This window comes from Bos taurus, chromosome 16 (assembly GCF_002263795.3).
Source record: "Bos taurus isolate L1 Dominette 01449 registration number 42190680 breed Hereford chromosome 16, ARS-UCD2.0, whole genome shotgun sequence".
Lineage (NCBI taxonomy): Eukaryota > Metazoa > Chordata > Mammalia > Artiodactyla > Bovidae > Bos > Bos taurus.
In genome coordinates, this window is record NC_037343.1 from 22,928,853 (window position 1) to 22,944,117 (window position 15,265).

Here is a 15,265-nt window from a genome sequence, read left to right on the forward strand (position 1 = left end):
TGAAATCATTCCTTTGATATGGGCAAGCCTCCTTTTTGTCTACAGCCTGAATCCCCTGAGGGTGCCCCACTGAGGGTGGTTACAGGGGCTGCTGGCTTCACAGTTGCAACATTCTTTGTTTACTAATTGGGCAGGTGACATTCTTCATCCACATAAGAAATAAAAATTCCAACCAAATGTATGTTGAACATTAAGCCAATTTAAAAACTGAACTACGGGGTTCAAGTTTGGAATCACCTTGGAATCAAGGTGATTCCAAGAATGGTCCAGCGACTCAATGATGCCATCAAGGACCCAGGAATTTTCTGTTTTGCTTCTATCTTCAGCATGTTGGTCCTTTCTACAATGATGACTTTTTGAGATATTTCCCTGAACAATTTCTTCTCTGAGAAAAAAAACTAATGGAAGCTATCAGATAAAATTCATCATTAAACTATTTACCAACCAATGAATGAAAGTGAAAGTGAAAGTCGCTCAGTTGTGTCCAACTCTTTGTGACCCCATGGACTGTAGTCTGCCAGGCTCCTCTGTCCATGGAATTCTCCAGGCAATACTGGAGTGGGTAGCTGTTGCCTTTTCCAGGGGCTCTTCCCAACCCAGGAATGGAACCAGATATCCCGCATTGCAACCAATGATCAGCCTTTGTTTAGCTTACATTCCTTCGATGGGTGTAGTTTACAATATATTTTTAATGATAATAATAAAAGATCAATGATAATTTCCACATGCATGGAAAGTACTGTAGTATTTATTACCACCTAGCTCAGCTCGAGTATTACATCCACACAGTCTGCACCAGAGAACTAGCCCAGCTCTCATTTGCTCCCCTTTTAATACCACCCCCACTCCTTTTATCACAAGCAGTCACACACAGATGCAAGGACACACCCGCTCATATTTGTTTCTTCCCCCCAAATCAATACATTGACCAATCAATCTACCTATCTATCAGTCAATCTATCAGTCACCCTCTTGGGATGAGAACACTTCTCAGGCAATCAACCCTCTTGACATACCCTTTTGTCCTGAAGTGAATGGGACAGTGTGTGGTGAAGGATACCTACAAGGTTCTTCTGCAGACCTCTAGGACTGAGTACTCACCTAAGTAGTCACTGAAACCTTACACCTCTAGATCAGGGACTCCTGGGTGACCCCCCCCAAGTCTGATCCCCCTCACCTCCCACCTCCCCCACTCCCAGTGCTGACAGTCATCATCCCATCTGTGGATTCTATGAATTGGACTCTTTTAGAGAGCTCCTCGGAGAAGGCAATGGCACCCCAGTCCAGTACTCTTGCCTGGAAAATCCCATGGGCGGAGGAGCCTGGTGGGCTGCAGTCCATGGGGTCAAGAAGAGTCTGACACAGCTGAGTGACTTCACTTTCACTGTTCACTTTTCACTTTCATGCATTGGAGGAGGAAATGGCAACCCACTCCAGTGTTCTTGCCTGGAGAATCCCAGGGATGGGGGAGCCTGGTGGGCTGCCGTCTGTGGGGTCTCACAGAATCGGACACGACTGAAGTGACTTTGCAGTAGCAGCAGTAGAAGAGGAATCAGGTCACACTTGTCTTTCGGTCCTCCTGGGACTGGCTTCTTTCACTTAGCATCGCGTCCTCCAGGTTCACCCTTATTGTTGCACCATGCAGAATTTCCTCACACCCAAACTCCAGTCACAGATTCTGTAAAGAGTGGCCCCAAGATCATGAGTGTGCTTTGGAGTGCTTACACCAGTGGTGCAGCCTGCTCTTAAAGGAAAAGACAGAAAAGTTTGCAGACTTTGCAGGTAGCCTTGGGCAACTTGGGTATGAAATTCTGAGGTCCTGAATAGGAGCAGGGCCAAATGATCTCTAACAAGCCCCAGGCACTCTTGCGTTTTTGAGCCCCCTTTCTACATAAAAGCTAATGTTAAAAATTATATCTTTATATGCCCCAATAGGAGCTTCCCAGGTGGCATTAGTGATAAAGAATCTGCATGCCAATGCAGGAGATACAAGAGACCTGGTTTCAATCCCTGGGTTGGGAAGATCCCCTGGAGTAGGAAATGGCAACCCATTCCAGTATTCTTGACTGGAGAATTCCTTGGACAGCAGAGCCCAGGGGGCTACAGTTCATAGGGTTGCAAAGAGAGGGACACAACTGAGCATCCACCCACCATCAAAGAGTGAATAAACAAGGTCTCAATGAAAAGCACAGGAAACCATATTCAATATCCTGTGATAAACCAGAATGGAAAAAAATATGAAAAAACAGCCAATATAAGTATAACTGAATCACTTTGCTGTACAGCAGAAATCAACACAACCTTGTAAATTAACTATATTCCCACAAAATAAAGTTAAAAAATTATCTTACATCTGCATTGGCATAGAGATATTAACATATTTTCAACCTAAAAGTTCATATTTTTCCTTCTGATATTAAAAGAAATTAAAATGTTCTTGTGACCCCTAGCAGTATCACACTCCCTTGGCACTGTGCCCACTGTACCTACTGTAAACTGGAGTACCTGGAGTACAGTCTATAAAGAGGGTGGGGGGATGCCCTCCAGGTGGGCACATCTACTTGGCCTAGAGCTGCACAGGCAGAGAAGAGCTGGATTATGCAGTCATGGAAAAAACAGGGTCCAGATTTGGGTTCCTTGTTCCCAAATCTAGGTATGTTCCTGTTTTATAATAAAATACATGCATTCAGGTGAACAGTGAATTTCTCTCGTGATGAAGAGTGTTGAGTCAATACCTGCTTTGCATTTGTCTTACTAAAACACTCATTCTGGTGGCTCTCCATCCATATCTATTCTCTAATAGATGACCTTGAAATGTGAACCAACTTGTAGGAAGTCAGAACAACAGCTAATATCTTTTAAATATGTTTTTTTCAGCTCTCAGACATCAATGTTAGGAAAAATAAAAATAAAAGCCCCCACCCTGAGTTTAATTTGAGACTGGGAACCCTGATCCACTCTTTTCTTGCTAAATTAGACAACACAGAATTAATTAACCAAGGCGGTAAGAAAGCCCAAGCTGACGTGGCCTTCTCTGACCTCTCTCACCTCCAGTGCAGAGTGTGGGTGGGGCTCTCAGTGCCAGTCTCTGCACTGTCTGTAGCTTCTTCTCCTCCTACTGTCTACCTACTGGGGTGCTTGGTACTTCTCCCTGGAAATGGACTGAAGGTGCCTTCCACTGGTTTCAAGAGTCCAAGTTCCTGTGCCTATCATAGTATTGCATCTTTAGACTTGGTAGTGTATGCATAAACTAGGAAAGGTCAGAGTTTCTTAGGGCTGGGTGAGCACAGAGCAGGAACCTGTGTCCAGCCACCTTGACCTTTCGAGGCTTTCACCTCTCCCCACCACCTTTCCGTATCGTCCCCATCACTACACACTAGAGCTCCGTCAACACGTAATCCTTTCCTTCCTTCTCTAGCCCCACCTCATTCCATCCCTCCTAAACAGCTCTCACATCTGCCATGTCATCTGCATTTCCAGAGCCAATATCCCATTTAAGGTCCTCTTATACGAACCCTTGCAATAGACACATGCCTGGTCTCCTGACTCTGACACTCACTCTCCCTACATTTCTGTACCCAAATAACTGTGGCAGTAATCTTACACAGAAAATTTGATTTGTGTTGCCAAGTATCCCTCCCAAAATGGAGTTCAAGAAATGGTTCAGTGAATATACATATATACCTCCTCTTATCCCCCATTAGTACCCTTTTTTTTTATGTTTTGATAAAATGACGTTTATTTGCTCAATCTTAATTTTGCCCATATCACTCACAAGACAGAGGTAATGCTACTCTACATAATTTTTAAAAGATTATTTGTGCAAAAGTAATTCTATTTATTTTATTTTATTTTTTAACTTTACAATATTGTATTGGTTTTGCCATGTATCAAAATGAATCCGCCACAGGTATACATGTGCTCTCCATCCTGAACCCTCCTCCCTCCTCCCTCCCCATACCATCCCTCTAGGTCGTCCCAGTGCACCAGCCCCAAGCATCCAGAATCATGCATCAAACCTGGACTGGCGACTAGTTTCATATATGATATTATACATGTTTCAATGCCATTCTCCCAAATTATCCCACCCTCTCCCTCTCCCACAGAGTCCAAAAATACTGTTCTATACATCAGTGTCTCTTTTGCTGTCTCATCTTTTATCTTATGGTTTTTCAGATTTGTGACACTAGAGTACCTTCCTTCCCTGAGTCAGAAGACACTGATCTTTTTCATCTCAATGAAAATAAAAAAGAAAGGATGGAATTCTCTATTTAATAGAAATTCATCAATGAATTTCACTTGCCCTTTACTCCCTATCAAATACAGTGACACATAATATTTTCATATCATTGGCCCTAGGCCCAGTCCTCACCTGGAGATGCCAGACTTTGATAGTCATGCCTCTATAGCAGACATTCGTGTGCGCATGCTAAGTCACTTCAGTGGTTTCCAACTCTTTGCAACATGTTTCCCAACCTCAACCAACCTAAGGAATATTCCCTTATATTCCCACGTTCCTATAACAAATTAACTTCTGTAGCACTTATTTATATTCTTTCTTGTAAGCAGGAAACATGTGCCGCTTGTTGTGTTCAGTTGCTCAGTCGTGTCTGACTCTTTTCAACCCCGTGGACTGCAGCACACCAGGCTTCCCTGCCCTTCACCATCTCCTGGAGCTTGCTCTAACTCACGTCCTTTGAGTCGCTGATGCCATTCAACCGTCTCATCCTCTGTCGTCCCCTTCTCCTCCTGCCCTCAATCTTTTCCAGCCTCGGGTCTTTCCCAATGAGTCAGCACTTCACATCAAGTGGCCAAAGTATTGGAGCTTCAGCTTTAGCATCAGTCCTTGCAACGAATATTCAGTAATGATTTCCTTTAGGATTGACTGCTTGGATCTCCTTGCAGTCCAAGGAACTCTCAAGAGTCTTCTTCAGCACTAATGTTTCAAAGCATCAATTCTTCTGTGCTCAGCCTTCTTTATGGTCCAACTCTCACATTTTTACATGACTACCGAAAAAAACATAGCTTTGACTAGACAGACCTTTGTTGGCAAAGTGATGTCTCTGCTTTTTAATATGCTGTCTAGATTTGTCATAGTGTTTCTTCCAAGGAGCAAGCATCTTTTAATTTCATGGCTGCAGTCACCATCTGCAGTGATTTTGGAGCCCAAGAAAATAAAGCCTGTCACTCTTTTCACTGTTTCCCCATCTATTTGCCATGAAGTGATGGGACCAGATGCCATGATCTTCGTTTTCTGAATGTTGAGTTTTAAGCCAGCTTTTTCACTCTCCTCTTTCACCTTCATTAAGAGGTTCTTTGGTTCCCCTTTGTTTTCTGCCATAAGGGTGGTGTCATCTTCATATCTGAGGTTATGGGTATTTCTCCCGGCAATCTTGATTCCAGCTTGACCTTCATCCAGCCTGGCATTTCTCATGATGTACTCTGCATATAAGTTAAATAAACAGGATACGCTGCTTTTAAACATCATATTAGATATACCATAATGTTTAGAACAGTATGGACACTAGTAAGTTCAGGTACTACTAAACAGGGGCTATTACGTAAATGCTTACTGGAACCGATATGATAGAAAAAAAATGGTACAGATGATCTTGTTTGCAGAACAGAAATGGAGACAGAAGTAGAGAGCAAATGTATGGACACCAAGGGAGGAAAAGAGAGGGATGGCATTAATTAGGAGATTGGGCTTGATGTATATACACTATCAATACTGTATATAAAATAAATAACAAATGAGAACCTACTGAATAGCTCAGCAAACTCTACTCAGTGCTCTGTGGTGACTGAAATGAGAAGGAAATTTAAAAAAAAAAAAGGAGGAGATATATGTATATGTATAGCTTATTCACTTTGCTGTATAGTAGAAATTAACACAATATTGTAAAGCAACTATACGCCATTAAATTTTTTTTTTTTAATGAAGCAGTTTAGGCTGTTAATCTGCACTTACTTGATGACTGTCATTGTCAGTGTTCAGTCACTAAGGTGTGGCCACTCTTTGTGGCTTCATGAACTGCAAAACGTCAGGTTCCTCTGTCCTCCACTATCTCCCTGGGTTTGCTCACATTCATGTCCATTGAGTCCATCATGCTATCTAACCATCTCATTCTATACTGCTCCCTTCACCTTTTGCCTTCAATCTTTCCCAGCATCAGAGTCTTAGTGATATTTATAAAAACCAAAGGGTCTGGTATTGTGCACATTTATTGTTTGTACAGCATCTTTACTGCTGGGAGAACCATTCCTATTGTAGCTTGTGGTCCACACATGACTCATGTGTAGTTTACTCCACTACCTGTTTCCATAAACAGTCACGTGTCTCATAGGTACTGGAGTATTCCACGTTAAGGGCATACTGAGTGGATTTGAAGAAAGCATGGGAACCAAGGTGCATCGATCAGAATTATATCTGCAACTTTCTGACAAGAGCTATTCTTGATTATCTTTTTCTCAGGATAAAAGCTGTGAGGAAATATAAAATGAAAGTGTCATATTGCCTGTCACAATGGTGAAAAGTCATTTAAAGTAGGGAAGAAAGAGGCCAACGTGCAAAGATAATCAAAGGCCAAGAAACAGAAACATAGCGAGCCCTAATATCACTCGAACTCCAAGATCCTGCTTTGAACCATCTCTACCCTTGAATTCTCAGCTGCAAGAGCCAAAAATATCTCCCTTTCACTTAAGTTGACTTTCTGTCACATGTGGTTTTCTTTACAGATGTCATCAAGGGAAAGGTAAAAGGAAGCTTGGGTTAAGGAAAGTAGACTTGTTTTGGAATCTGTTTTTATCACTTCCAAGATTATTGATCTTTGAACATTATAAAGTGTTCTTAGTTGCCAGCAAGGAAATCTGATTCTGGATTTCATAGGACAGGAGTTTATTAAAAAGGTTCTGAAATAGGAGAGAAAGAGGTAAAATTATCTCTATTAGCAGATGATAGGATTTTGGAAAAGCCAAAATAATAAAGGGGAAAGCCACAGCAAACAATAATAAAATTTAATTTTTTAAAAAGGCTATAAAATCAACATAAAAAATAATCATCTCCACAAATATTCAAAAGGCCAGTTGCACTATATAGTGGAAAAGATAGCTCTATAATAATGAGAGAGATCAAACTTAAAAAGGAATGTCAGCACTTTTATAGTGAAAACTCTGTAACACTCATGAAAGACACAAAAGTAGACTTGAGCAAGTAGAAAGACACATTATTGGAAGGAAGTCTCACCCCTTCCCCTTTGGTAACCATAAGTCTGTTGTCTATGTCTCTGAGTCCAATTCTGTTTTATGAGTAAGTTCGTTTGTACTATTTTTTAGATTCCACCTATAAGTGATACCAGGACTCCCTCGTAGCTCAGTTGGTAAAGAATCTGCCTGCAATGCAGGAGACCGGGCTTCAGTTCCTGAGTTGGGAAGATCACCTGGAGAACAAAAAGGCAACCCACTCCAGTATTCTTGCCTGGAGAATCTCGTGGACAGAGGAGCCTGGTGGGCCATGGGGTTGCAAGAGTGGGACATAACTTAGCAACTAAACCACCACCACCAGAAGTGATATCATATGATATTTGTCTTTGTCTGACTTACTTCACTTAGTATGATAATCTTTAAATCCATCCATATTGTTGCAAATGGCATTATTTCATTCTCCCCCAGACACTTCATATCATTAGTACAAAAAATTTACAACAGTGTGTGTGTTCCGGCGTGCACATGTTCACATCAGACACATGTCGTATACTCGCTTCCAGTTTTGTTCAGCTAGGAGGATGCCATAACTTTATGAAAAATTTGTACAGCACCCTCCTGTCTAACCTTGATCTAGGTTTCTAGTTCCTTGATGTGCACAGGTGGAAAGTGCTTGCATTACCTTGCTTAATTGGAAGTTTGGAAATCTCAATCTTTCACCAGCCATCAAAGGATATTGTTAAGTAATATTCCATTATATATATATATACATACACACACACATACACACACACATATATATATACAACATATTTTCTCTACTGTTGATGGACACTTAAATTGCTTCCTTGTCTCAGCTATTGTAAATATTGCCTTCAAGGACAAGAGGCTTTACCTGCCTCATCCCCATTACTAAGAATCAAAGAGTAAGCAATTCCCAAAACACAGAAAGGAACTCAAACACTGGACAGAAAAATAAATGAATAATGTTCACCTCACTAGGCAAGGAACAACCTCCCTGTGTTTCATTTTCCTCATCTGTAAGATGATTAAGCACCACCTAACTCCCAAGACCGCTGTGAGTTCCAGAAAGGATGCTGTGTCTGTGAAATAGCACACAATGTCCCTCGACCATCTTTCCTTCTCCTCCCTCCCAGCCTCCTTTCCTCCCTTCCTTCCATCCTTCTTATCTTACTTAGGTTGCTACCTCCCTTATTTCCTCAGGATAATATTTTCTTTACTTAGGGACACAAAGTAAATTAAATGTTTTGACATTGAATTGAATCCATATTTTCATTGGGAAAAAAACAAATGTTCCCTTTTCCCTTAGCTCTTCTTGTCCACCTGGCTTCATAGGAAAAGAAATTAGCATTTGGCAACGCACAGCTGTCTGGGCCACAGGTGAGATATTAAAGCATTCCCACATGTACCAAATCCTCCACCTTTGATCAGTATGATGGGAACTTTCATTGCCCAATAAAGCAATAGACAGACTCTGCTTTATTGAAGTCAGGATTTCTCCTCATGAAATCGCTCCCCAGGAGGAAACAGCTCTGCATTTCCTGTCGGCTCCTCAGAGTCAGGTGGCCCTTCAGGCTTTGAATGCAGTGGGCTGAACTGACTCAGCAATGGTTAGCTGACTTTTAAGTCTCTCTTCCTGCCTGTCCATTCATAGCATCAACCAGAGGGCAAGAACCATGTGTCACAAAGGTAACCACGGCTGGGTCAGTCTCTCCCACTGCCAGTCAGCATGGTAATTTTGGAAGAAGGCTAGAGTATCTTTCCTTATGAATATAGGAAATTTTTGTGATGAATGATGATTTTTGTCTTTGGACTTCAAAGATTGGCTCACGCAGGGAATGAGCAATCTATAGGTCAGATAGCCTACAACCTGATCATTTTCTTCTTTAGTGAGGAATTCAGAGAACTAAACACCAACCAGCTGTAAAAGACATCTATGCTGTCCACAGAAAAGCCTGCTTAATGGGACCTAAGAGGAATTGTTTAAAATAATGCTACCCCATCACACCAAAAGTTTGTGTTGAAAAATGAACAAGTAGAAAATTCAATGCCCAATGCCTAAATGACCTATACTTTACGCTTTACTTATAAACAAGGTCAGTATTCTACTTGTTCTTGTGGTTCAGATATTTTGCAGCCACATTAAAAAGTGGCTTTCATCTAATAATTGGACAAATATTTATTGAAGGCTTTCTATGTGTAAGAAACCATACAGAGCCACAGGGCTACAAAGATAAAAATATTGGGTTGTCTAAAAAGTTTGTTTGGGTTTTTCCATAAGGTATTATGACAAACCTGAATGAACTTTTTAGCCAACCCAATATATGGTATTCATCATATATTAACTCATAATGTTAATGCTATTAATAACCTCTAGTCCATCTATTAATTTACTTTTCACAGTGCTTTAATATGTCCCAAGTCATTTTAATAAATCTTCTCGTTTAGTGTGATGTCCCTAATTTTTTTAAAAAATCAGTTTACCATTTTATTTCATCCTCTCTTCCAGGAGATATGTTTAAGATGTTGTTGTTGTTAAGTCACAAGTCATGTCCAACTCTTTGCAACCCCACAGACTATAGCACGCCAGGCTTCCCTGTCCCTCACCATCTCCTGGAGTTTGCCCAAGTTCATGTCCATTGAATCGGTGATGCCATCCAACCATCTCAACCTCTGTTGCCCCCTAAGTTTAAGATACTTAGCCCATAAGCTCAAGAAATAGGAAAACCCTGCCTCCCTCAGACACTCCATACAATCAGAATAGTGTATGTGTGTTCACATCAGACACATGTCATACAACTGTTTTCCATTTTGTTCAGCTAGGAGGATGCCATAATTTAATGAAAAATATGCACGGCACCCTCCTGTCTTGCCTTGACCTAGGTTCCTAGTTCCTTGATGTACTCAGGTGGAAAGAGCTTGTGTTACCTTGCTTAATTTGAAGTTTGGAAATCTCAATCTTTTGCCAGCCATCAAAAAAATAGTCATTTTCTGTTCCACAATCATCTCAGCAGCCCTCTTGCACTGACTTCCACACCTGTTCATCCTATTAGGAACAAAAGAAAAGCAAAGGCTGTTTAAAATCCCTCTTCTTCAACAAGGCCTTCTGTTTTGAAATCCTGAAATGGTCCCTGGTCTATTCTCTTACCAGCTGTGGCCTTTTATCTCCTAAAGAGAATAGCCGACATCACACAAGGCAAGGCCATTGTGCTTACAGACGCCATAAATATCTCCCCTAAATCCTCCATGATAAATTTCCCTCTGATTAGTAAAGCAGATATGCGCACAGGGGTGGGGGAGGAGTGGGGTAGCTTTGAGGATACTAAACTAAGTCTCTGGAGATATCCCATCCCTCTCTCCAGAATTTCACTGCCCAACAGCTGGAGTCACAAAAACCATAGAAAATGAGTCTGGATTATCCACTCCCATTTTTTTTTTTTTTTAATCTGGCTTTCAATTATGGACAGACTAAAATCTACTTATACAAATTCAAAGCAAGTTGAGTTTGTTAAAGGTAGAAAGAGGAACATGTCTCTGATTCAAATCACAATAGGTTTCTTATATTACAGCCTGAAAAGAAAAAAAAAGTCCTGTGAATAAAGAGTGAAATCAGAGCTTTCGGTTTTGTACATAATATGGAAATGACTTTATCCCCGACTCCCGTTCTGCTTTACTTTTGATTTGGGGGAAGACCTGTGCGTATACTGTCATTTCTTAAAAAAAAAAAAAAAACAGGCTTCTATGTGTAAGTGTTAGTTGGTCTTTCCATAAATTCAGAAAAAACTGAGAAGGGAAAGAATATTCGTGGATCAAAGTTGAGAAGGTAATTTCAATTCTTATTGCCTGACTAAAGGAACCCAGATAATTCTGTAGTTGTAGTTGGTTTTTATTAATTTTTTTTGTTTTCCTTTTAAAAAATTTATTTATTTGGTTGTTTTTCGGCTGCACTGCACAATTTGTGGGGATTTGGGATTTTAGGGGACGACTGTGGGACTAGGGATCGAATCCAGACTATCGGCAGTGAGAGCGCAGAGCCCTAACCACGAGACTGCCAGGGAATTCCTTTGATCTTCCTAACGTTTGTTTATTCAAATGAAAAAGGAAAAGGTAGACTATTGTCAGGAAGTAAAAGGTAAAAATTAAAAATTATTTTTCTGTTCCTTACAATTTGGACCTTTATTTGTTGTAGGACATAGGTTTAAGACAATTTTTTTACTTTTGTTTTTTTCTTTTTACAAATGTTATTTTTTTTATTCTAATTTTTATTGGATTATAGTTGACTTACGATGTGTTAGTTTCAGGTGTACAGTAAATGATTCAGTTACACACATACATATATATTCATTCTTTTTAGATTCTTTTCTCATATAGGTTATCACAGAGTATTGAGCAGAGTTTCCTGTTCAGTGGGTCCTCGTTGGTCATCTGTCTTCTCTGCAGTAGCATGATATGTTCATGCCTTTGCTCTTGTTTTTTTTTTTTTTTAAGTGACAACCCTTTGTGATCTGCTGGAGAGAGGTGGAATGTAAATAATAAAATAACCCAAAGGTAAACAAAGAGACATCCACCCAGATACTCATTCCTTCTTGAGTCTACCTCCTAGACAGTCAAGAAGAATTTGGACAATGGAAAGGAAGAAAATCAAGCAGGAAGATAAGTAAACAATAACAGATAACTTTGAGGTCAGTACAGAGGAGTGGAAGAGTACTCATTTATCTTGTCTGAGCCATCCATTCCACCTGTAACCCAAACCCACCACAGTTCAACTCCTCTCCCCAGTACACGTCCTCACCTTCCCATCCTGTCTTAGAATGTGGCCCACAGGGTACTATGTACTTCACTGAGGTGTGGAATTTATTCAAGTCCACACTTCGCTCAGACGAAGGGTTTGTGTCTTGCCCACTGCTCCAAGCTGGGAATGTGATTGGATTACTCAGTTATCATGTACATTCTCTGTATGTTCTCTGGGAACAGTTGGATGCTGTTTTCCTTGGCCGGAGAGATCCAGCTTTATTCATTGACTCAAGTACACTTGGGTACTGCAGGGAATGTATCATGTGTGCTGGCTCTTAATGTAACACACTGAGGATGCAGGGGAAAAAAACACAAGACGCTCCTGCCGGGTCCAGCCCTGCTGAAGGAGGCGGAATTCCCTGGTGAAGGCTGCCACCCTGCTGATTCAACCACCACTCAGACTGCCATCAGAGGTTACTGGCTTTAGGCTGTAAGTTACAGGAAGCCTTTCGGCCTCTACATGGTTATTTATAGAGGAGTTTATAGGATTCTTCCACAACTCAAAGAGGAAAATCAAACAAATGTCACCTCCTATTATCGTGGCAAGTAAGTTCCACTCTGAAAATAGAAGCTGGAACTTTAACCCATTAGCGAGTCAACCAATTCACTGATGTATTTATAGTTTAGCAACACTTTTACACTTAAAAAAAAAACTTTCACAATTTACCTGCTCTAGAGAATTTTCCCTGATTAAGCACACTTTCTTTTGCACTCTTTGACACCTCGTTGTATGGCATTAATTTTTTAAAATTTATTTTATTGAAGTATAATTGATTTACAATGTTGTGTTGATTTCTGCTATACAGCAAAATAATTGTCATACATGTTTATACATTCTCTTGTATATTCTGCTCCATTATGGTTTATCATAGGATACTGAGGACTAATGTTTTAATAACATATTTCAAGTCCCCAGAATTTAATTATTCATTATGCTTGCCCACTTTCTTGGAATCCAGTCTTTTTTTCTCCTTCCTTCTTTCTCCCTTCCTTCCTTTCTATTAATATGTTTTCCAAGGACTAACATGTAACTTACAATGTGTCACTCACTGCTCAAAGAGAGAGATCTGGGTTCAGTTCCTGGGTTGAGAAGATCCCCTGCAGAAGGGAAAGGCTACCCACTCCAGTATTCTTGCCTGGGAAATTCCATGGATAGAGAGGTTACAAAGAGGGACTGAGCAACTAACACTTTCACTTTTTTTCATCTTGACTTGCTAGCATATATTGCTATTAAGAGGCTGAGCGTCCTTCCATATGTTTTTAGCTATATATTTTCTCCTGTAAAGCATCTGTTTCCATATTTTGGTCTTTCATTTTTAAATCTTTTTTCTACTTAGGCATTTGAATTTTCCTTAGTAGAGGCATCTTTACATATTCTTGATACTAAACTTTTGCCAGTTATATGTGTTGCAAATGATTTTCTCTTAGTTTATAGCTTGCTTTTCCACTTTCTTTATGAATTCTTCTGATGAACAAAACATCTTAATTTTAATAAATTAAAACCATAAATCTTTTATTTTATGGTTAACGCTTTTTGTGGCTGTTTAAGAAATCCTTCCCTACCCCAAGGTCGGAAAGATACCCACCTATATTTTTCTACTGAGTGTTTTAAAGTTTGCTTTTGACATTTAAGTCCCTAATCCATCTGGAGTTGATTTTTTGGGTATGGTGTAAGGGTGGGATCCAAATTCATTTTTTTCCAAATGGACAACCAGTTTTTCCAGCTCCTTTTATTGAATAATCCCTCTTTTCACCACTTAAATGCCAGGCCACCTCTGCCCTCATTAAAGTTCCACATATGCATGGATCTATTTCTGGGCCGTCTATTCTACTCAACTGGTTCACATGTCTACACCTGCAGTGTGCTATTTTGGTAGCAGCACAGCTCTTAAGGGATTCCCAGCTGGAAGAGTGGTAAAGAATCTGCCTGCCAATGCAGGAGACTCAGGAGACACGGGTTCGATCCCTGGGTCAGGAAGATCCCCTAGAGAAGGAAATGGCAACCCACTGCAGTATTCTTGCCTGGGAATTCCCACGGACAGAGGAGCCTGGCGGGCTATAGTCCTTGGGGTCGCAAAGAGTCAGACACAACTGAGCACACACACACTCATGCATCCATGCACGCGAGCACAGTTCTTAGAGTCAGATCTTGTCACTTATAACCAAAGGAACTTGAGTAGATATCCTGACAATTCTGTTTCTTTTTCCCATTTGTAACACACAAAGAATAATTCCTACTTTACAAGAATGCTGTGAACATCAAAGAGATACCTGCAGAAGTGTTTTATAATCTATAAAATTCTGTAAAAATATCCTATATGGTTGGGCTTCCGATGTGGTAAAGAACCTGCTTGCCCATGCAGGAGATGTAAGAGATGCAGGTTCGATCCCCGAGTCAGGAAGATTCCCTGCAGGAGGGCATGGCAACCCACTCCAGTATTCTTTCCTGGAGAATGCCATGGACAGAGGAGTCTGGCGGGCCACAGTCCATGGAGTCGCAAAGATTTGAACACAATTGAAGTGACTTAGCACCCACACATCCTATATAGTTCCTTTAATAAATGCTCTCAAAGTATTTCTCTCTTCCTTTATTTTCTTGTCTTTTAGAATTCTTTACGTTGTTAGCAACAGAAAACCTGACTGACACTGGCTTTAAAAATAAAATTTAATGACCAACATAACTTAAGTATTTCAGAGTCAGGGCCAGCCTTATGTGATGCTTCAAACAGTGACTCTTTAGAGATTCCCAGAAAGATTTTTCCATTTTTCCTCCTTGAATCCTGCAGTGTTGCCTTTCTTTGGACACCCACAGCGTAGCTGTCAGTGGCCCTGCATCTGCATGTGTCCTTATTCACTCCAGCCTTCAGACAGCTTCCCTGCAGGTGGCTTTCAGAAAAGAGAGAGGAAAGTTCTTCCTCAGATACCCAGAGGAATGTTCTCAGCTTCACGTCTTGCAGCCCTCCTCTGGGCCATGTTCTCAGTCCTCATCCCAGGACTGGGCGCACAAGATGGTATGTGAGAGTGGGGCCACTTCCTCTAATGCATGGATGGGTGAGCAAGGGTTGAAATAGCTGTTTATTATTACTACAAGGAAACGTGCCAGGTGGTGCTAAAGAACTCACCTGCCAATGCAGGAAACATAAGAGACATGGGATCGATCCCTGGGCTGGGAAGATCCCCTGGAGGAGGGCATGGCAACCCACTCCAGTATTCTTGCTTGGAGAATCCTGTAGACAGAGGAGCCTGG